The sequence below is a fragment of the Schistocerca americana genome, chromosome 3 (assembly GCF_021461395.2).
Source record: "Schistocerca americana isolate TAMUIC-IGC-003095 chromosome 3, iqSchAmer2.1, whole genome shotgun sequence".
Lineage (NCBI taxonomy): Eukaryota > Metazoa > Arthropoda > Insecta > Orthoptera > Acrididae > Schistocerca > Schistocerca americana.
Genome location: NC_060121.1, coordinates 543884019 through 543902091, shown reverse-complemented (window position 1 = coordinate 543902091; position 18073 = coordinate 543884019).

Below are 18073 nucleotides of genomic sequence, written 5' to 3'. Positions count from 1 at the left end.
ACTATTTCTTTTGATCTCTCAGTTTTACTGGAGAGAGAAATAGCTTTCTCTATTTTTGCGTTTTCGGAAACGTCAAATTTCGCAAGGTAAATCGCATACTCTAGCATAAATTCACACCATCTGTCAAGTTCTAATAGAGAGAATCAGGCATCTGTTTTGTTCGCATTGTGCACAATATCAAAAGGCTCCCTCTTAAAAGAAAATGAAAACCACAAACAGTTTTCATCGTTATATACTGTAAAGTGTACGGGATTTGTTCAGTATCAAGGAGAAATTACCCGCGTACACGATGTATGCTACTGTATGTGGTTAATTTCATGAGTTTACTACATTAATTTTATTGTTTGATCCAAAGCGTTTTGTTTGTTTTTCCTTATTACTTGTATGTCGCAAAGGTCTGGCAAGAGACGAAGGCTACACGTCTTGCAACAGGAGTTTATTACGCCATCGTATTCAATACCCAACTGGCTGGCGGTCGTCCAGCAGGAAAAGAACCAAGATGGTATTCGACATCTCCTGCAGCGGTTGTGATCTGACAGTGACATACGTGGGCTATTCGGAAAGTAAAGTCCGATCGGTAGTGAAATAGAAACCACAGTGAAAATCGAATGAAGCTTTGCACAGATGAGTTGAGCAGTGTCTCCAATAAACCTGTCGATCGCTTCACGTCGCTCTTTTAAGTTCGGAACACACAGTGAGCACGTAAATACGCCAAGACCAAACGTCTCCATCAAGTATGCATGCCGGCTGAGATGTTTCCCCTGATTTCATGCAACTCCGCAACCATTTCAATTTTCATGACAATTTATAACACTGAAAATGCAGATAAAATACCTTCTGCACCATCCAAAATTTTTGCCATTTAATATCCGCTCATTACTTGCACTGTGCTTTTGATCCTGAAGCTGTAAGCTGCATTATAGAAACTATATTTAATACGTAATCAATGTACTAGTGTATTTATTTTTGACTGTATGTAATTGATCGTAATTATAACGAAAATATTGTAAATTTGTGGGTAATTGCCAAGGGAACTTTATTGAAATGTTTCGATAGCACCGGCAAATTGGTAGTAGCTATGCCGTTGTTTATATTTGCGTGTGGAGGGTCTCCGTCGCGTTGCGAGCAGAGAGCAGGCAGAGCAACTTGACTGATGAATGAGTGCGGAAGTGTTTGTTGGGCGCTCCCGCCGACGCGTGCGCAGCCATGCGCGCCCCAGTGTAGGCGCGTCTCCTTAGTTAACCCGCGAGTATTGAGAGTTCGGTAGGAGTGGACAGGCGGAGGAAGCTGCAGTTCCAACTACTGCCTGTCCCATAATTATCCGTGGCTCTGGAGACGACTCGGGGTTCTTTTCACCAGAACAGCAGCAGCAGCAACAACGACAGCTCAGCATTGTCGTCGGCTACATTCTTCGTCGTCCGCTCGGCTACAGCATCGTAAGACTGTTAAGGCATTGCCCAGCAATATTTCTTTCACAGAGTATGAATAACTTGAATAATAACTAGCAATAGTTAAAACTTGTAGGGAACCTGTGCTGTCATCGCCCTCAGACATTATTAGCAAACAGGGTCCCTTTCCTTTCCATCCAATCACCGAGTGTCGTAAGAACATGAAAAGTGATCAACTATTTACTGCCAGTTTGTGTGTTTGCTAAAGAATAGTTTCAGTCAAAATTTTCTGCCACAGTAACGGTTTATTTTTGTATTGCACATCAGAGGCTACTTAAAGTAATGTAAAATTTCACTGCCAAAACTAATAACTAAAGATACTGCACCAATTAATAGTGCATAATTTCATTTAATCTGTATTTAGCTTAGCGATGACTTCTGCTGGCTTGGTATGTATTTTATTGTTGTTATTTTAAAAGTAAAACCAATTGCTCGTTTGAAACTTCCTGGCAGATTAAAACTGTGTGCCCGACCGAGACTCGAACTCGGGACCTTTGCCTTTCGCGGGCAAGTGCTCTACCACCTGAGCTACCGAAGCACGACTCACGCCCGGTACTCACAGCTTTACTTCTGCCACTACCTCGTCTCCTATTCCACTATTATTATTTTTTTTTATTTTAATCTGCCAGGAAGTTTCATATCAGCGCACACTCCGCTGCAGAGTGAAAATCTCATTCTGGAATTGTTCGTTTGTTTAAAGTAAATTCAGTTCAGCCTTTCAATAATGAAAAGTAAATTGCTTGCCTTTTTCTAAGTTTTCCATTACGTAACACTGAGGTTACTGAAAGTTATTTTTTTACACAACAAAGTTAAGTTAAGCCAGTCATTTATTTGACCAGTAATTCCATTTAATGTTACTTTCAAAATTTAGTATTTCAGAACAAGTGACAGCAAAGTCAGTGCTTTCTGAATCATTTACTTTTCTCGTGTACTGCTGTGCTGTGAAAAAACATCAGAACCTACTGTTGCCACGCCAGTGATTATTTGCTTAAAATTCTTTGCCATTACTTTTCTTGGGATTTTGGAGATTCATTACCCTAGATGGCTAGCGACCATCTCATTATCCCTTTTTTAGCTAATCGATGTTTTCTTTGTATTATCTGTGATTTTTGTATTAAATATTTCGTGGTAATCTACCCCCATCCCCCCGTGCGGTTTGTGAGTGATTGCATTATATTTCACCCATTTCAAAATTATCATCTAAATTTAGTGCAAATTTCGAATAGATTCTTCTTTCAGAAGAGTCTGTTGTACGCTTTCCTCCAACTACCGGTGTTATTTTCCTTCGGTAACGACAGACTTATTTACTCCAAAATTTCATGAGGCTTATGCGATCACGATCAGTTTTATAGCAATCCAGTAGGTCGATTAGTAAGGAGGAGGTTACAAACTCTCCGTCGCACATTGCAGGGGCAATGACGACCCTTCTGCAGCGTTTTCAATATGAAGTGTTTTATCAGCCATCATACAGTCCGGACTTGGCTCCCTCTGATTTACATCTCTGCTAACATGAAATGCTAGCTATGAAGGCAACATTTTGGAACACTCAACAAGCACCAGATAAAGGTAGGGAATTGGCAGAAAGCACAGACGGATGCCTTCTTTGACGAGGGTAGTGAAAAGTTTGTACAACGCAACGACACATGTCTTATTCGGAGCAGCGACTGTGTAGAGAAGTAGCGGGAAGGTGCAGCAAACTGTTGCAAAGAATAACTTTTTAATTCTCGTTGTCGTTTCCATTTGGTGACCGATCGCACCTTACCTCCCGAATAGCCCTCGTATCAACGAACGAATGTTCAGACACGTTGCGCCGTTACGCCTGCAAGGCCGGCAACACATCATACATCGCAGCGTCGGGGGTTGCCGATTTGTCAAGCAATCGGTTCTCGCCGAGAAGCAGAGTTCCTATTGCCACACCAAACGACGGCTGCAGAACTGCCATAGGTCGCCATAGGTGCCATAGGATACTTGCTTCCACCATCCATGTGATCCAAAATACGTACAAAGATATCCTGCCGTTAGACGGTATTTAGGAAAGCACACGGCCGTCCAGTGGTAGTTCACTCCGAGCCAGGACTCCAGTTCGGACATTCAGTTCCATGCCGAAAAGATCGTCTTAGCCGCCGACCAGCCACCGCTGCCGCAGACAACCCCCTGGGCCACTCCGATGACGCCGACAGAACTGTCTTCGCTGTTGCGGATGTTACAAAACCATGCTTACATCATTCATGTAGAACACCGACTGTACACTTTTGTAATGGGTGTTTAACTGTAGACGAAAGATCTTGAAAGCTTCTGTTGAATGTTAACCCCATGCGTACACGGAAAAACGTAAATTTTTCGCTGGCGTAACACCGTGCCAAGACGGAAGAACTTAGTGTCTTAGTTGAACTTTGCTTCAAGACGGTGTCACTTGTGTAACAAACTTTGTTCTAAACTACAGTCAGTGACTTTCAACTTGGTTATCAGGTGTTATTATTCATCAGAGTAGACCAACAATGTTTCTTATTTATTTAAAATTAACTTTTTCAATATCTGTGGCATTTTTTGTGCCGTCTACGGTGAATTCTTCATATTCAGTGTGAGATATGTCTTTGGAAAATGTGCTCGGTCTCTTCTTGGCCACCCTCGAGTTAATGTAATTTTATGGAATAAGTAAGGCATTTCATTACATGGCCACTTGGTGTATGGACAGGGCTATTACAAATGATTGAAGCGATTTCATAAATTCACTGTAGCTCCATTCATTGACATATGGTCACGACACACTACAGATGCGTAGAAAAACTCATAAAGTTTTGTTCGGCTGAAGCCGCACTTTAGGTTTCTGCCACCAGAGCGCTCGAGAGCGCAGTGAGACAAAATGGCGACAGGAGTCGAGAAAGCGTATGTCGTGCTTGAAATGCACGCACATCAGTCAGTCATAACAGTGCAACGACACTTCAGGACGAAGTTCAACAAAGATCCACCAACTGCTAACTCCATTCGGCGATGGTGTACGCAGTTTAAAGCTTCTGGATGCCTCTGTAAGGGGAAATCAACGGGTTGGCCTGCAGTGAGCGAAGAAACGGTTGAACGCGTGCGGACAAGTTTCATGCGTGGCCCGCGGAAGTCGACGAATAAAGCAAGCAGGGAGCTAAACGTACCACAGCCGACGGTTTGGAAAATCTTACGGAAAAGGCTAAAGCAGAAGCCTTACCGTTTACAATTGCTACAAGCCCTGACACCCGATGACAAAGTCAAACGCTTTGAATTTTCGGCGCGGTTGCAACAGCTCATGGAAGAGGATGGGTTCAGTGCGAAACTTGTTTTCAGTGATGAAGCAACATTTTTTCTTAATGGTGAAGTGAACAGACACAATGTGCGAATCTGGGAGGTAGAGAATCCTCACGCATTCGTGCAGCAAATTCGCAATTCACCAAAAGTTAACGTGTTTTGTGCAATCTCACGGTTTAAAGTTTACGGCCCCTTTTTCTTCTGGGAAAAAAACGTTACAGGACATGCGTATCTGGACATGCTGGAAAATTGGCTCATGCCACAACTGGAGACCGACAGCCCCGACTTCATCTTTCAACAGGATGGTGCTCCACCGCACTTCCATCATGATGTTCGGCATTTCTTAAATAGGAGATTGGAAAACCGATGGATCGGTCGTGGTGGAGATCATGATCAGCAATTCATGTCATGGCCTCCACGCTTTCCCGACTTAACCCCATGCAATTTCTTTCTGTCGGGTTATGTGAAAGATTCAGTGTTTAAACCTCCTCTACCAAGAAACGTGCCAGAACTGTGAGCTCGCATCAACGATGCTTTCGAACTCATTGATGGGGACATGCTGCGCCGAGTGTGGGAGGAACTTGATTATCGGCTTGATGTCTGCTGAATCACTAAAGGGGCACATATCGAACGTTTGTGAATGCCTAAAAAATTTTTTTGAGTTTTTGAATGTGTGTGCAAAGCATTGTGAAAATATCTCAAATAATAAAGTTATTGTAGAGCTGTGAAATCGCTTCAATCATTTGTAATAACCCTGTACATTGATGGAAAAAATATTCCATCACCAAAAAGGAGTTGTGCGACATAAACGAATCAGGTAGGCGTGTTTGTTGGTTGACGTGTTTCTACATATGAAAGATGATTATTCAAATTTTGCGCCAGTCGGATAAGAATGGCACAACTAGTGCCACTATGAGGATGCAAGTCAGGTTTGCCTTAAATGCGCGCTGCAACGGTCGTGAGCGCTACTTACCTTTAAGGTTGCACATGGTGAGATAACGTTAGTGAAGAAAACGTCTTTAAGGTGACAAAGATTCCATTATTAACACCTCATTGAATTTGAACGAGGTCGTGTAGTAGGGCTACTAGAAGCTGCATGTTCCTTCTGCAATGCTGTATAGGAAGACCTGGCAGGAATGTAGCCATTGTACATGATTGATGATTGCTGGCAGAAGTGGTCACGAAAATGTATGGTTTCGGGAAGCCCGGGCTCTGGAAGACCGGGCTTTGGATGGCCACGTGGCGCTACCGAAAGGGAAGACCGTCGTGTTCGACGTTTGGTTCCTGCGCATCGTACCGCATCTGCACCAGCAGCAGTTTGCACCATAGTGACACAAGGAACTGTTACAAGTCGGTTACTTGCAAGACACCTCCCAGCCAGACGCTCTGTAGCGTACATTCCACTGATCTCAAACCACCACCATATGCGACTTCAGTGGTGTCAAGCGAGAGCTCATTGGAGAGCAGGATGGAGATCTATTGTGTTTTCTGATGAAAGGTGGGCTGCCTCGGTACCAGTGGTGGCCCTTTGTTGCTTAGGAGACTAGTTGACGGCCTGCCTGCATGCTACACACACTGGGCCTGCAAGTGGATTTCGTATGGCAGCAGGAGCACTCTCGTGGTTATCCCACACACCTTGATTGCAGATTTGTTCGTTAATTTGGTGCTGCACCCTGTTCTGCTGCCACTCATGAACAGCATTCCTGGGGATGTTTTGCAACAGGATAACGCTCGCCCACGTGCCGCTGCTGTAACCTAACGTGCGCTACGGAGTGTCGATATGTTGCCTTGGCCTTCTCGATCACCAGTTCTGTCTCCAATGGAGCACATATGGGGCGTCGTCGGACAACTCCATAGTCATCCACGAATAGCATTCATCGTCCTTGTATTGACCAACTAAGAGCAAGAGCATAGGACTCTGTCCCACAAACTGACATCCGGAGCCTGTAAAACACAATTTATGCACGTTTGCATTCTTGCATTCAACATTCTGGTGGTTACCCCATACATAAATGTACCAACATTTCACATTTGCAATGGCTCATCTTGCGTTTACATTAATCTGTGATCTTGCAGTGTTGGTCACTTAAATATATTACCTAGCCAACTGTATCCCCGAAATTTCATTACTTTATTTTTGTTACATTTTGGTACTGCAGTTTTCTCCCGTCAGTGTAGTTGATGGAAATAAAACAGCTAAAAGTGATTAATGAAACTTAATTAATATTCATTTTATGAAGTTACCACCTGATATTTCCATGAAGAAGATTTCAGTCGTGTTTATTATGAGATTTTAATTAACTGGTTGGATATACACTCCTGGAAATTGAAATAAGAACACCGTGAATTCATTGTCCCAGGAAGGGGAAACTTTATTGACACATTCCTGGGGTCAGATACATCACATGATCACACTGACAGAACCACAGGCACATAGACACAGGCAACAGAGCATGCACAATGTCGGCACTAGTACAGTGTATATCCACCTTTCGCAGCAATTCAGGCTGCTATTCTCCCATGGAGACGATCGTAGAGATGCTGGATGTAGTCCTGTGGAACGGCTTGCCATGCCATTTCCACCTGGCGCCTCAGTTGGACCAGCGTTCGTGCTGGACGTGCAGACCGCGTGAGACGACGCTTCATCCAGTCCCAAACATGCTCAATGGGGGACAGATCCGGAGATCTTGCTGGCCAGGGTAGTTGACTTACACCTTCTAGAGCACGTTGGGTGGCACGGGATACATGCGGACGTGCATTGTCCTGTTGGAACAGCAAGTTCCCTTGCCGGTCTAGGAATGGTAGAACGATGGGTTCGATGACGGTTTGGATGTTCCGTGCACTATTCAGTGTCCCCTCGACGATCACCAGTGGTGTACGGCCAGTGTAGGAGATCGCTCCCCACACCATGATGCCGGGTGTTGGCCCTGTGTGCCTCGGTCGTATGCAGTCCTGATTGTGGCGCTCACCTGCACGGCGCCAAACACGCATACGACCATCATTGGCACCAAGGCAGAAGCGACTCTCATCGCTGAAGACGACACGTCTCCATTCGTCCCTCCATTCACGCCTGTCGCGACACCACTGGAGGCGGGCTGCACGATGTTGGGGCGTGAGCGGAAGACGGCCTAACGGTGTGCGGGACCGTAGCCCAGCTTCATGGAGACGGTTGCGAATGGTCCTCGCCGATACCCCAGGAGCAACAGTGTCCCTAATTTGCTGAGAAGTGGCGGTGCGGTCCCCTACGGCACTGCGTAGGATCCTACGGTCTTGGCGTGCATCCGTGCGTCGCTGCGGTCCGGTCCCAGGTCGACGGGCATGTGCACCTTCCGCCGACCACTGGCGACAACATCGATGTACTGTGGAGACCTCACGCCCCACGTGTTGAGCAATTCGGCGGTACGTCTACCCGGCCTCCCGCATGCCCACTATACGCCCTCGCTCAAAGTCCGTCAACTGCACATACGGTTCACGTCCACGCTGTCGCGGCATGCTACCAGTGTTAAAGACTGCGATGGAGCTCCGTATGCCACGGCAAACTGGCTGACACTGACGGCGGCGGTGCACAAATGCTGTTCAGCTAGCGCCATTCGACGGCCAACACCGCGGTTCCTGGTGTGTCCGCTGTGCCGTGCGTGTGATCATTGCTTGTACAGCCCTCTCGCAGTGTCCGGAGCAAGTATGGTGGGTCTGACACACCGGTGTCAATGTGTTCTTTTTTCCATTTCCAGGAGTGTATACGGCAAAGTTGTTTAACTTCGAGAAGTGAGTGATAGTGAGAAGTATATTTCAGCTTTATGACACTTCGACAATGAATATTTAAGAAAGAATAATTTTGTGTTTCAAAGACAGGCAGGAAATACAAACTGTGCGTTAATAAAAAATTTACGTTAATATTACCTGAGAAATAACCCCAGGTTGAGTTAATTTTGAAAATTTAACCGCTAGAGCAATAGGCATGGTAGAAACCCACGACTCATCGATCCCATTGTGTGCCTGTTAAAACAGCTTCTCTGTTTGTCTGGGGGAGAAAATCAGTGACTGAACTAATGACAATTTCCAAAAGTAACTACAGAACAGAATTTTATTTTCTTTAACATGTTCCTCAAATAAGGTCAGCCAGCATATATTCATGGATTTAACGAAATACAGTTAAATTGTAACAAGCATAAGACGAAATTGTGGTGATGACAGATCAGCACATGATCTTAACATCATAAATTATATTCTTTAATATTGTTTCATTTTCGAAAGGGATCCGTGTCACAACAAATACGGAATACTGTTTCACAAATAACAGATGCCTGATATGTTTACCTCCGTCGGCAGTGGTGAATGAGGTGCCAAGAGCTGGAAGAGTGGCGTGAACCTTGAATAGTGTCTACCAACGCCTTCGGCAGATGATGGGGCAACGGTCGGTCAAAAGAAGCACCGCGCTGTGGTTTTGAGTCTGATCACGAAGTCGGGATTTGTCTTTCCTTTACATTTACATAAATGGTAGGAAAACTTTTAACCGTTTATTGTGACATACATGCAGCTCGGTTAACACGATAGCTGGCCTCCGTTCACAGTCGATGAATATAACGGTGCACCGTAGTAAGTCGGTGCCGTGTGCTCATGTCGCCTTTACAATATTCACTTCCTTTCCCTATATAAGTCTCTCTGCCCTAAGCAAAGTGGTGAAAACCAAGACCACACGTATGTTTATTTAAAAAACGGAAGCACAATAAAATTCATTGGGAAGGCCTGTGGTGTTCGTGAAAACAATTTTATACCGGGTCCAACGTTCGTGGAGCTACGTTCCGTCTATGCAACTAACTGACGGTAGTTTGTTTATTCCTATACGTGTTTCGTTTCTTCTATTTTTGAACCATCTTCAGCGGCTTGTAATACACATTTCTTTTTAAAAGTATAATAAATGCATTATGTGGTAGTTACAATATGTTACTATGTTACATTTTGTCACGTTTTTCTCCTGTTTTTTAGGTTAGAATCAACTTTTGTAGCACAAATTTCGTGATGTGAAATTATTGTTCGGTGTTAGTTACGATTTCCAGTGATGCTAGCCCATGAGTGCGGTTCTGGAGATGTGTTCATTAGTCTTCATGCTCCAGTTGGCCGATTTCCGGCGTTCCTCCGCCAACATTTGATTCAACACATCGCATAAATCTCTTACACTTTACATTCTGTGTTCGACATGAGTGTGTTTTCGGTTTATAGTGTTGCCAACTGTCGCTGTTTATTTATCTCTCGTCTTTTGTTTGCTTTGTGTGTGTGCGTTGATATTTGCATTTGTTTTATGTGTGTGTTTAACATATATAAGTGCAGATATTTTTATACATGGCGTCTTAATATGTACATACAGTCAGAGTGTTTGCTGTTTTTTCTCTGCGACGAACAGTCTTTCGACGAACATGTCACGTAATTCACTATCTGATATTTTTTGCACTGTCGTAATTACACCACTAAGTGGACTACGCAGGTCAGTATAGACTACCTGTTTTGCGTCGGCACTTAAACAACTGACCTGTTGCCCATGAGAAAAAAGCATTAATAGCGTACTTTTTTGACATCTACTTGAGAGTTACAAACTAACTTAAAAACATAAAAATCCTGATATATATATAGTTATTTATCTGCAAATGACGTAAACAGTGATGTAATGTTCAGTATACCGCACTCGGCCACCAACAGAAATATCTGCACGTACACCCGTTACCGAATGTTTGTTGTTGTGGTCTTCCGTTCGACGACTGGTTTGGTGCAGCTCTCCATGCTACTCTATCATGTACAAGCCTCTTCTTCTCCGAGTAACTACTGCAACCTAGATCCTTCTGATTCTGCTTGGTCTCCTTTTACGATTTATATTCCCCCACACTTCCCACCAGTACTAAATTAGTGATCCCTTGACGTCTCAGAATGTGGGCTACCAACCGATTCCTTTCTCCTAGTCAGGTTGTGCCAGAAATTTCTTTGCACCCCAATTCTCTTCAGTACCTCCTCATTAGCTACGTGATCTACCTATATAATCTTCAGCATTCTTCTGTAGCACCATATTTCAAAAGCTTCTACTCTCTTCTTGTCTAAACTGTTTATCGTCCATGTTCCACTTCCATACAAATACACTCCATACAAATACGTTCAGAAAAGACTTCCTGACAGTTAAATCTGTATTCGATGTTAACAAATTTCTCTTCTTCAGAAATTCTTTCCTAGCCACTGCCAGTCTACATTTTATATCCCCTCTATTTCTGGCATCATCAATTATTTTGCTGCCCAAACAGTAAAACTCATCTACTGCTTTATGTGTCTCGTTTCCTAATCTAATTCTCCCACCATCACTAGATTTAATTCGACTACTTTCCATTATCCTTGTCCTTTGAATAGAGTGTTTATTCCCTTCAATTGTTCTTCCAAGTCATTTGTTGTCTCTGTAAGATTTACAGTGTCAAAGGCAAACCTCAAAGCTTTTTACTTCTTCTAAATTTTTGTGTAAACTCCTAAGGGATCAAACTGCTGAGATCATCGGTCCCTAGACTTACACACTACTTAAACTAATTTAAAGTAACTTATGCTAAGAACAACACACACACCTATGCCCGAGGGAGGACTCGAACCTCAGACGGGAGGGGCCGAGCAATCCGTCACATGGCGTCTCAAACCGCGCGGCCACTCTGCGCGGTTTATTTGTTTTCCCTTAAATTTAATTCCTGCTCTAAATTTTTTCTTTTGCTTCCTTTACTGCCTCCTCAGCGTACAGCTTGAATAACAATGGCGATAGCCTACAACCCTGTCTCACTCTCTTCTCAACCACTGCTTCCCTTTGACACCCCTCGACTCTTATAACTGCCGTCTGGTTACTGAACAAGTTGTGAATAGCCTTTCACTATTTTACTCCAACTGCGTTTAGAATTTCTAAGAGAGTATTTCAGTGAAGATCGAAAAAGCTTTCTAAATGTCTACAAATGATATAAACGTGTGTTTGCCATTCCTTAACGTATCTTCCAAGAAAATTCGTGGGGTCAGCATTGCCTTGTGTGTACCTAATTTGCTCCTGAATCCAAACTGATTTCACCCGAGATCGGCTTTTACCAGCGTTTCCATTCTTCTATGAAGAATTCATGTTAGTATTTTGCAACACTGGCTGGTTAAACGGATAGTTCGATAATATTCACATCTGGCACTACCTGCTTTCTCTGGAATAGGAATTATTGCGTTCTTATTGAAGTCTGAGGGTATTTCACCTGTCTCATACATCTTGCCCCAGTAGATGGGTGTAGTTAGTACTGATTAATTTGTGTTACATGTCTCTTACGTACAGATCAAGGGACTCTGTATTTTTGCTACGGTTTCTAGATTGATTATTGTGACATGACCAGGTTGACCGACTTTGTGATGAAAGAGGTCTGACTCAGTTAATATGGTAGAGGTGTAGTCCACTATCTTCTCCTTTATGTACTTCTCTTGACATTCGTTATGAATACCCGTCGTTCCACACCATCTTCGAACCCAGAGCGATCTTATACGTCAGCTGTTTTGGAGCGTTTATAGGGATTTAAGATGTGGTTCCCCAAGCCGCGCATCCGAAAAGAATTGTTTGCTGCACTCTCGATTTATGAAGCTGTATTTTCGTCTTCGGATTTAAACCTTTGCTGGGGAAAAATTGTATCAGTGCTCTGGTAATTTTAAATTTTGTTTTCTTCCGTTCACTGCTGTTAGTTGTGAACGTTAATGATTTACGCAGGACGATGCTGACGTATTTTGTAGTGGCCGAGCACTCGGTTTCTTCACCAGGTATTTGAAATATTGTCCTTTGCCCAAGTTTCCACGATATTTGTTTCGCTTTCTGTTGGTAACCCAGTCGACGTCAGGACCGCCGTGTCATCTGCGTATGCGGCACAGAGCTACAGCTTCGTAGCAACGGTCTGAATCAGCTCTTCCTGACAGTGACTCTACAGGACGCCGGAAGTACTGGGGCCCCCTCATGAGTCACAACCAATCAAGTAGTCACTCACAGCTCACGAAGGTTTGTCGGGGAAGGGAGCCAGAGACGCACATCCCTCTTGACAACAAGCCGGACTCGCTGACGTCAAGCAATGTTAGGAAGCCATGAATATACTACCATGCTCCCCCCCCCTCCCCCAGATACACCTAAGCTCGTAGTCCGTAGGACACTATAACGTGTGTGTGCCAGAGAATACACTGCACTAACCTTATATAAACGGAAGTAGCCCATCTCAGTAACTCCCCTCATAAAGATTTCAGTACGTAGTAATCGACAGAAAATCGTTAAGTAAAACAGAAGTGATGTCAGACATTTCCCAAGCACTTGTTATACAGATGATGCTGTCATTTACTGTCAGGAAAGTCATGGGAATATCAAAACCAATTGCAGAAGATTTGGACACGATATCTGAATGGTGCGTAAAGTGACAATCGTCTATCAATAAGGAAAAGTGTGAAGTCATCCACATGGATATAACAAGAAATGCGTTAAATTTCGAGTACATGGTAAATCACACAAATCTGAAGGCTGTCAATTCAATTAAATACCTAGGCCTCACTATCAGGAAGAACTTAAGTTGTAACAATCACAAATATAATATTGTGGGAAAGGCAAACCAAAGACTGCGTTTAATTGGCAGACAACTTAGTATTGCTAAGAGTATGGCTGTGTTATGTGGGATCCTTACCAGATCGGACTGACGGAAGATATCGAAAAAGTTCAGAGACAGGCAGCTCGTTTCGTAGTATCGCGAAATAGGGGAGAGAGTGTCCCGGATATGGTAAGTGACTTGGGACGGCAATTATTAAAACAAAGACGTTTTTCGTTCCGGTGAGACCTTTTCACGAAATTTCAGCCACCAACTTTCTCCTCTGAATGTGGAATACCTACATAGGAAGATATCACGATCATAATAAAATAGGGAAAAATCAGAGCTCGTACAGAATGATTTAAGCGCTGATTTTTCCCACGGGCTGATAAAGAATGGACCGGTAGAGAAGCTGTCTGCAAGTGGTTATAAGAACCCTCTGCCAGGCACTTAAGTGACTTTAAAAGTTCTCTAGAATCATATAGTTTAATTTGATTAAAATTAATCAGAGGAAAAGCAGATGTTAGAGATTCATTGGAAGACTCGTCATGTATTCGACTCTTGAAGGTGGTATTATACAAATGTCTTGGTCGACCGATACTTGAGTTCCGATAGCCAGTCTGGGCTTAGGCATACGATCTCAGTTGGCCCATGTATTGCTCCCTCTACATACATCTCACGAAAGGGCCACGAAGATAAAGCCAGTCATCTTCGAGTTCACATGAAGGCTTTCCGACAGTCACTCTTCCCGAGCATTATTCTCAACAGGAACACGAAAGGGGAGGCGAGATAGCGGTACGTGAAGTACAGGGTGTACTAAAAACAATCGTCCAATTTTAAAAAATCATAACTATAATGTTATTTGAGATATGTGCGTGAACAACGTACTGTTAGAAAGACCAAATCTCGAGTTTTAGATGGTTCCCTCTAGGTAGCAGCAGCGTGTGCCCACTTCAGTTCTAGTAAAAATGGTGTCGGGACAACAGTAAGCGTTTTGTGTTCTACGTTTTACGCGGCGCGGGTCAGTAATAACTGTTCAGCGTGACTTTCGTACCAGGTATGGTTTGGACCCTCCTACAATACAGAGCATTAGGCGATGGCAAGAACAATTCTGAGAAACAGGTTGTTTGTGTAAAGGCAAATACCCGGCCTGTCCCCGGATGTTTGACACAGACGTCGTACGTATTCGCTATAGTTCGACAAGGAGTCCGCAGAAATCCGTTCGCCGTGCACCTCGACAGCTCGACATGCCCCCGATGTCAGTCTGGCGTGTGTTACATCGATGTTTACACATGAAACCATATAATATTCAGCTACTGGAAGCTCTTCGTGAAGGTGACAGACAACAACGTGTCGACTTCTGTAATTTCGTTCATGGAAAGACGGAGGATGACAGTTTTCTTCCACGCTTAGTGTTCATTGACGAGGCAACATTCCATTTAAATGGAATAGTGGACAGTCATATATGTGAGAATATGGGGTACGGAACAACCATATGAAGTTGCACAACATGAGAGGAACTCTCGAAAATTTAATATGTTTTGTGCAGTTTCACAGGAAAAGGTGTATGGTCCATTTTCTTTGCCGAGAACACTATTACAGGGAAGCACATATTTCGATGTGCTTGAGAATTCTTTTTCCCACAGCTGGAGACTGATTCGAAGGCCCAAAAATATGGGGCACCGCCACACTGGCATCTGGAAGTGAGGGAATTTTTAAATCAGAGGACTACTGAACGATGGATCGATCGCACTGGACCAAATGATTCAGTCTTACAATACTGGCGTCCAAGGTCAACGGACCTGACTGTATGTGATTATTTCTTGTTGGGATTTATAAAAGACTCTGTTTATGTGCCTCCATTACCAATAACAATGAATGAACTGAGACATCTCATAACAACAGCTGTGGAAGCTGTAACTCAAGACATGTTCGCTGCAGTGTGGGAACAATACGAATACCTCATTGACATATGCCGTGGATATCAAGGGGAGGATATTGAACACTTGTGAAAAGGTATTAAAGAAACTTTTTGAATTTCCCGATCATCAAAAAACAAAACTATATGTTTATTAGTTTCAGAAGTATGGACGTGCCAAATCGGATGATTCTTTTTGATACATCCTGTATTTTCCTTGCAGACAACGAATGGTGACTTACAGAGTGTGGATACAGATGAAGATGTAGACGCAGATGCGCTATATACACTATGTGATCAAAAGTATCCGGACATCGGGCTGAAAATGACTTACTAGTACGTGGCGCCCTCCATCAGTAATGCTGGAATTCAATATGGTGTTGGGCCACCCTTAGCCTTGATTGCAGCTTCCACTCTTGCAGGCAGACGTTCAATCACGTGCTGGAAGGTTTCTTGGGGAATGGCAGCCCGTTCTTCAAGGAGTGCTGCACAGATGAGACGTATCGATGTCGGTCGGTGAGGCCTGCCACGAAGTCAGCGTTCCAAAACATCCCATAGGTGTTCTATAGGATTCAGGTCAGGACTCTGTGCAGGCCAGTTCATTACAGGGATGTTATTGTAGTGTAACCACTCCGCCACAGGCCGTGCATTATGAACAGGTGCTCGATAGTGTAGAAAGATGCAATCGCCATCCCCAAATTGCTCTTCAACAGTGGGAAGCAAGGAGGTGCTTAAAACGTCAGTGTAGGCCTGTGCTGTGATAGTTCCACACAAAACAACAAGGGGTGCAAGCCCCCTTCATGAAAAACACGACCACACCATAACACCACTGCCTCCGAATTTTATTGTTGCCACTACACACGCTGGCTGATGACGTTCACCGGGCACTCTCCATACCCACACCCTGCCATCGGATCGCTACATTGTGTACCGTGATTCACCATTCCACATAACGTTTTTCCATTGTTCAGTCATCCAATGTTTACGCTCCTTACACCTAGCGAGGCGGCGTTTGGCATTTACCGGCGTGATGCGTAGCTTATGAGCAGCCGCTCGATCGTGAAATCCAAGTTTTCTCACCTACCGCTTAACTGTCATAGTACTTGCAGTGGATCCTGTTGCAGTTTGGAATTCCTGTGCGATAGTCTGGATAGGTGTCTGCCTGTTACACATTACGACCCTCTTCAACTGTCCGCGGTCTCTGTCAATCAATAGACGAGGTCGGCCTGTACGCTTTTGTGCTTTACGTGTCCCTTCACGTTTCCACTTCACTATCACATCGGAAACAGTGGATCTATGGATGTTTAGGAGTGTGGAAATCTCGCGTACAGACGTATGACACAAGTGACACCCAAGCACTTGACCACGTTCGAAGTCCGTGAGTTCCGCGGAGCGTCCCATTCTGCTCTCTCACGATGTCTAATGTCTACTGAGGTCGCTGATGTGAAATACCTGACAGTGGGTGGCAACAAAATGCACCTAATATGAAAAAGTATATTTTTGGGGGTGTCCGGATACTTTTGATCACATTGTGTATATCTTGAAGGCGGACTCTGTTATCGTAACCATATTGCTTCGTAATATTTATTTTATTGTAGTTTTTGACACAGTTGTTCTGTTTATACTTTCGTGAAAATCATCCCCTCAACAGTCACTCAGTTTTACAATCGAAACAATACCGTGTCATATGCTGTTGATGTTGAAGTATCTGCATTTTCATATGGAATTTTTACACTAAATACCTTGAGGAAATAGCAGTCTCTGTGGAATGAAGTCCCTAAGGAAGTGATCGGCCTGACCGAAACTGGGCAGTCCAAAATTGCATCTCAGTACCATTTTCTTTCATCAAAACTAATATCTGGGAGTGTTTGCTAGTGCAGTTAGGGCTGGTAAACAACAGACTATAACAAGCGTTCAAACATATCTGACGTTTATACATAAGTGAGTTATTGGTTGTTTTACTGTACGAAACATTTCTCGGACAACGCCGAACAATGTCTTCTACATAATTAAAATATCTTAAGTTTATTAGTCGCATACAAGCTTCAGGTACGAACCACCTGCGTTATTCTGAGTTTTATTGTACTTAAAAATGTATTTTCAGTATAGTAAAGTAAGTCAGTTTTTTAGGAATATATACTGAGCTTCAGTTTCAATTATGAGCATCTTGGCCTCCCTTAAATACATTTGCAATAGTAGTAGGGAGGTCTCAGTTGACTGATGCTAGGGACAGGGTGTGATGCCTGAAGTTTTGCTCTGTCAAATGTGGAAGTATTGGCTACCATCTTGTCCCATCTTCTGTTCTAATCAGACAGAAAAAAATGTGTTCTACAATTGGCGACGCGTTTTTGAACCTTTTGTCAATGATTTGAATTCCAGCTAGACAATTAGAGTAAGTAATAAGCTATTACTATGGAGACTGATGTTCCGACGATTGTGGCGTGTTGCAAACACAGCTTGACATGCACATAGAAGAAAGAAGGGCTAAGAACGCTGGAAGATCGTCTCATAAATACGGATTTTCACATGTCCTCTCCAACTGGAAAACACATGCATCGCTACATCTAGCTGTGATTCACCAAGCTTAGTTTCCATTTCTCTTAAACAACTACTATCCATATTAACATCTGTTAAGACGGCCTTCTTAGGCAGCAGCAGTTACAGTAAATCTTTATTAAGCTCTCTTTTGCCCCAAGAGTACAGCACATTGAGAAAAAGTTATACCATAACGTTTCCATTTGTTGGCAAAGTGCGCTCAGCAGTGATGTAAACATTTTGAATATGTATTTCCTTTTGATATATCCATTACTCCGTCATCAGGCCACGAGTGGCCTACC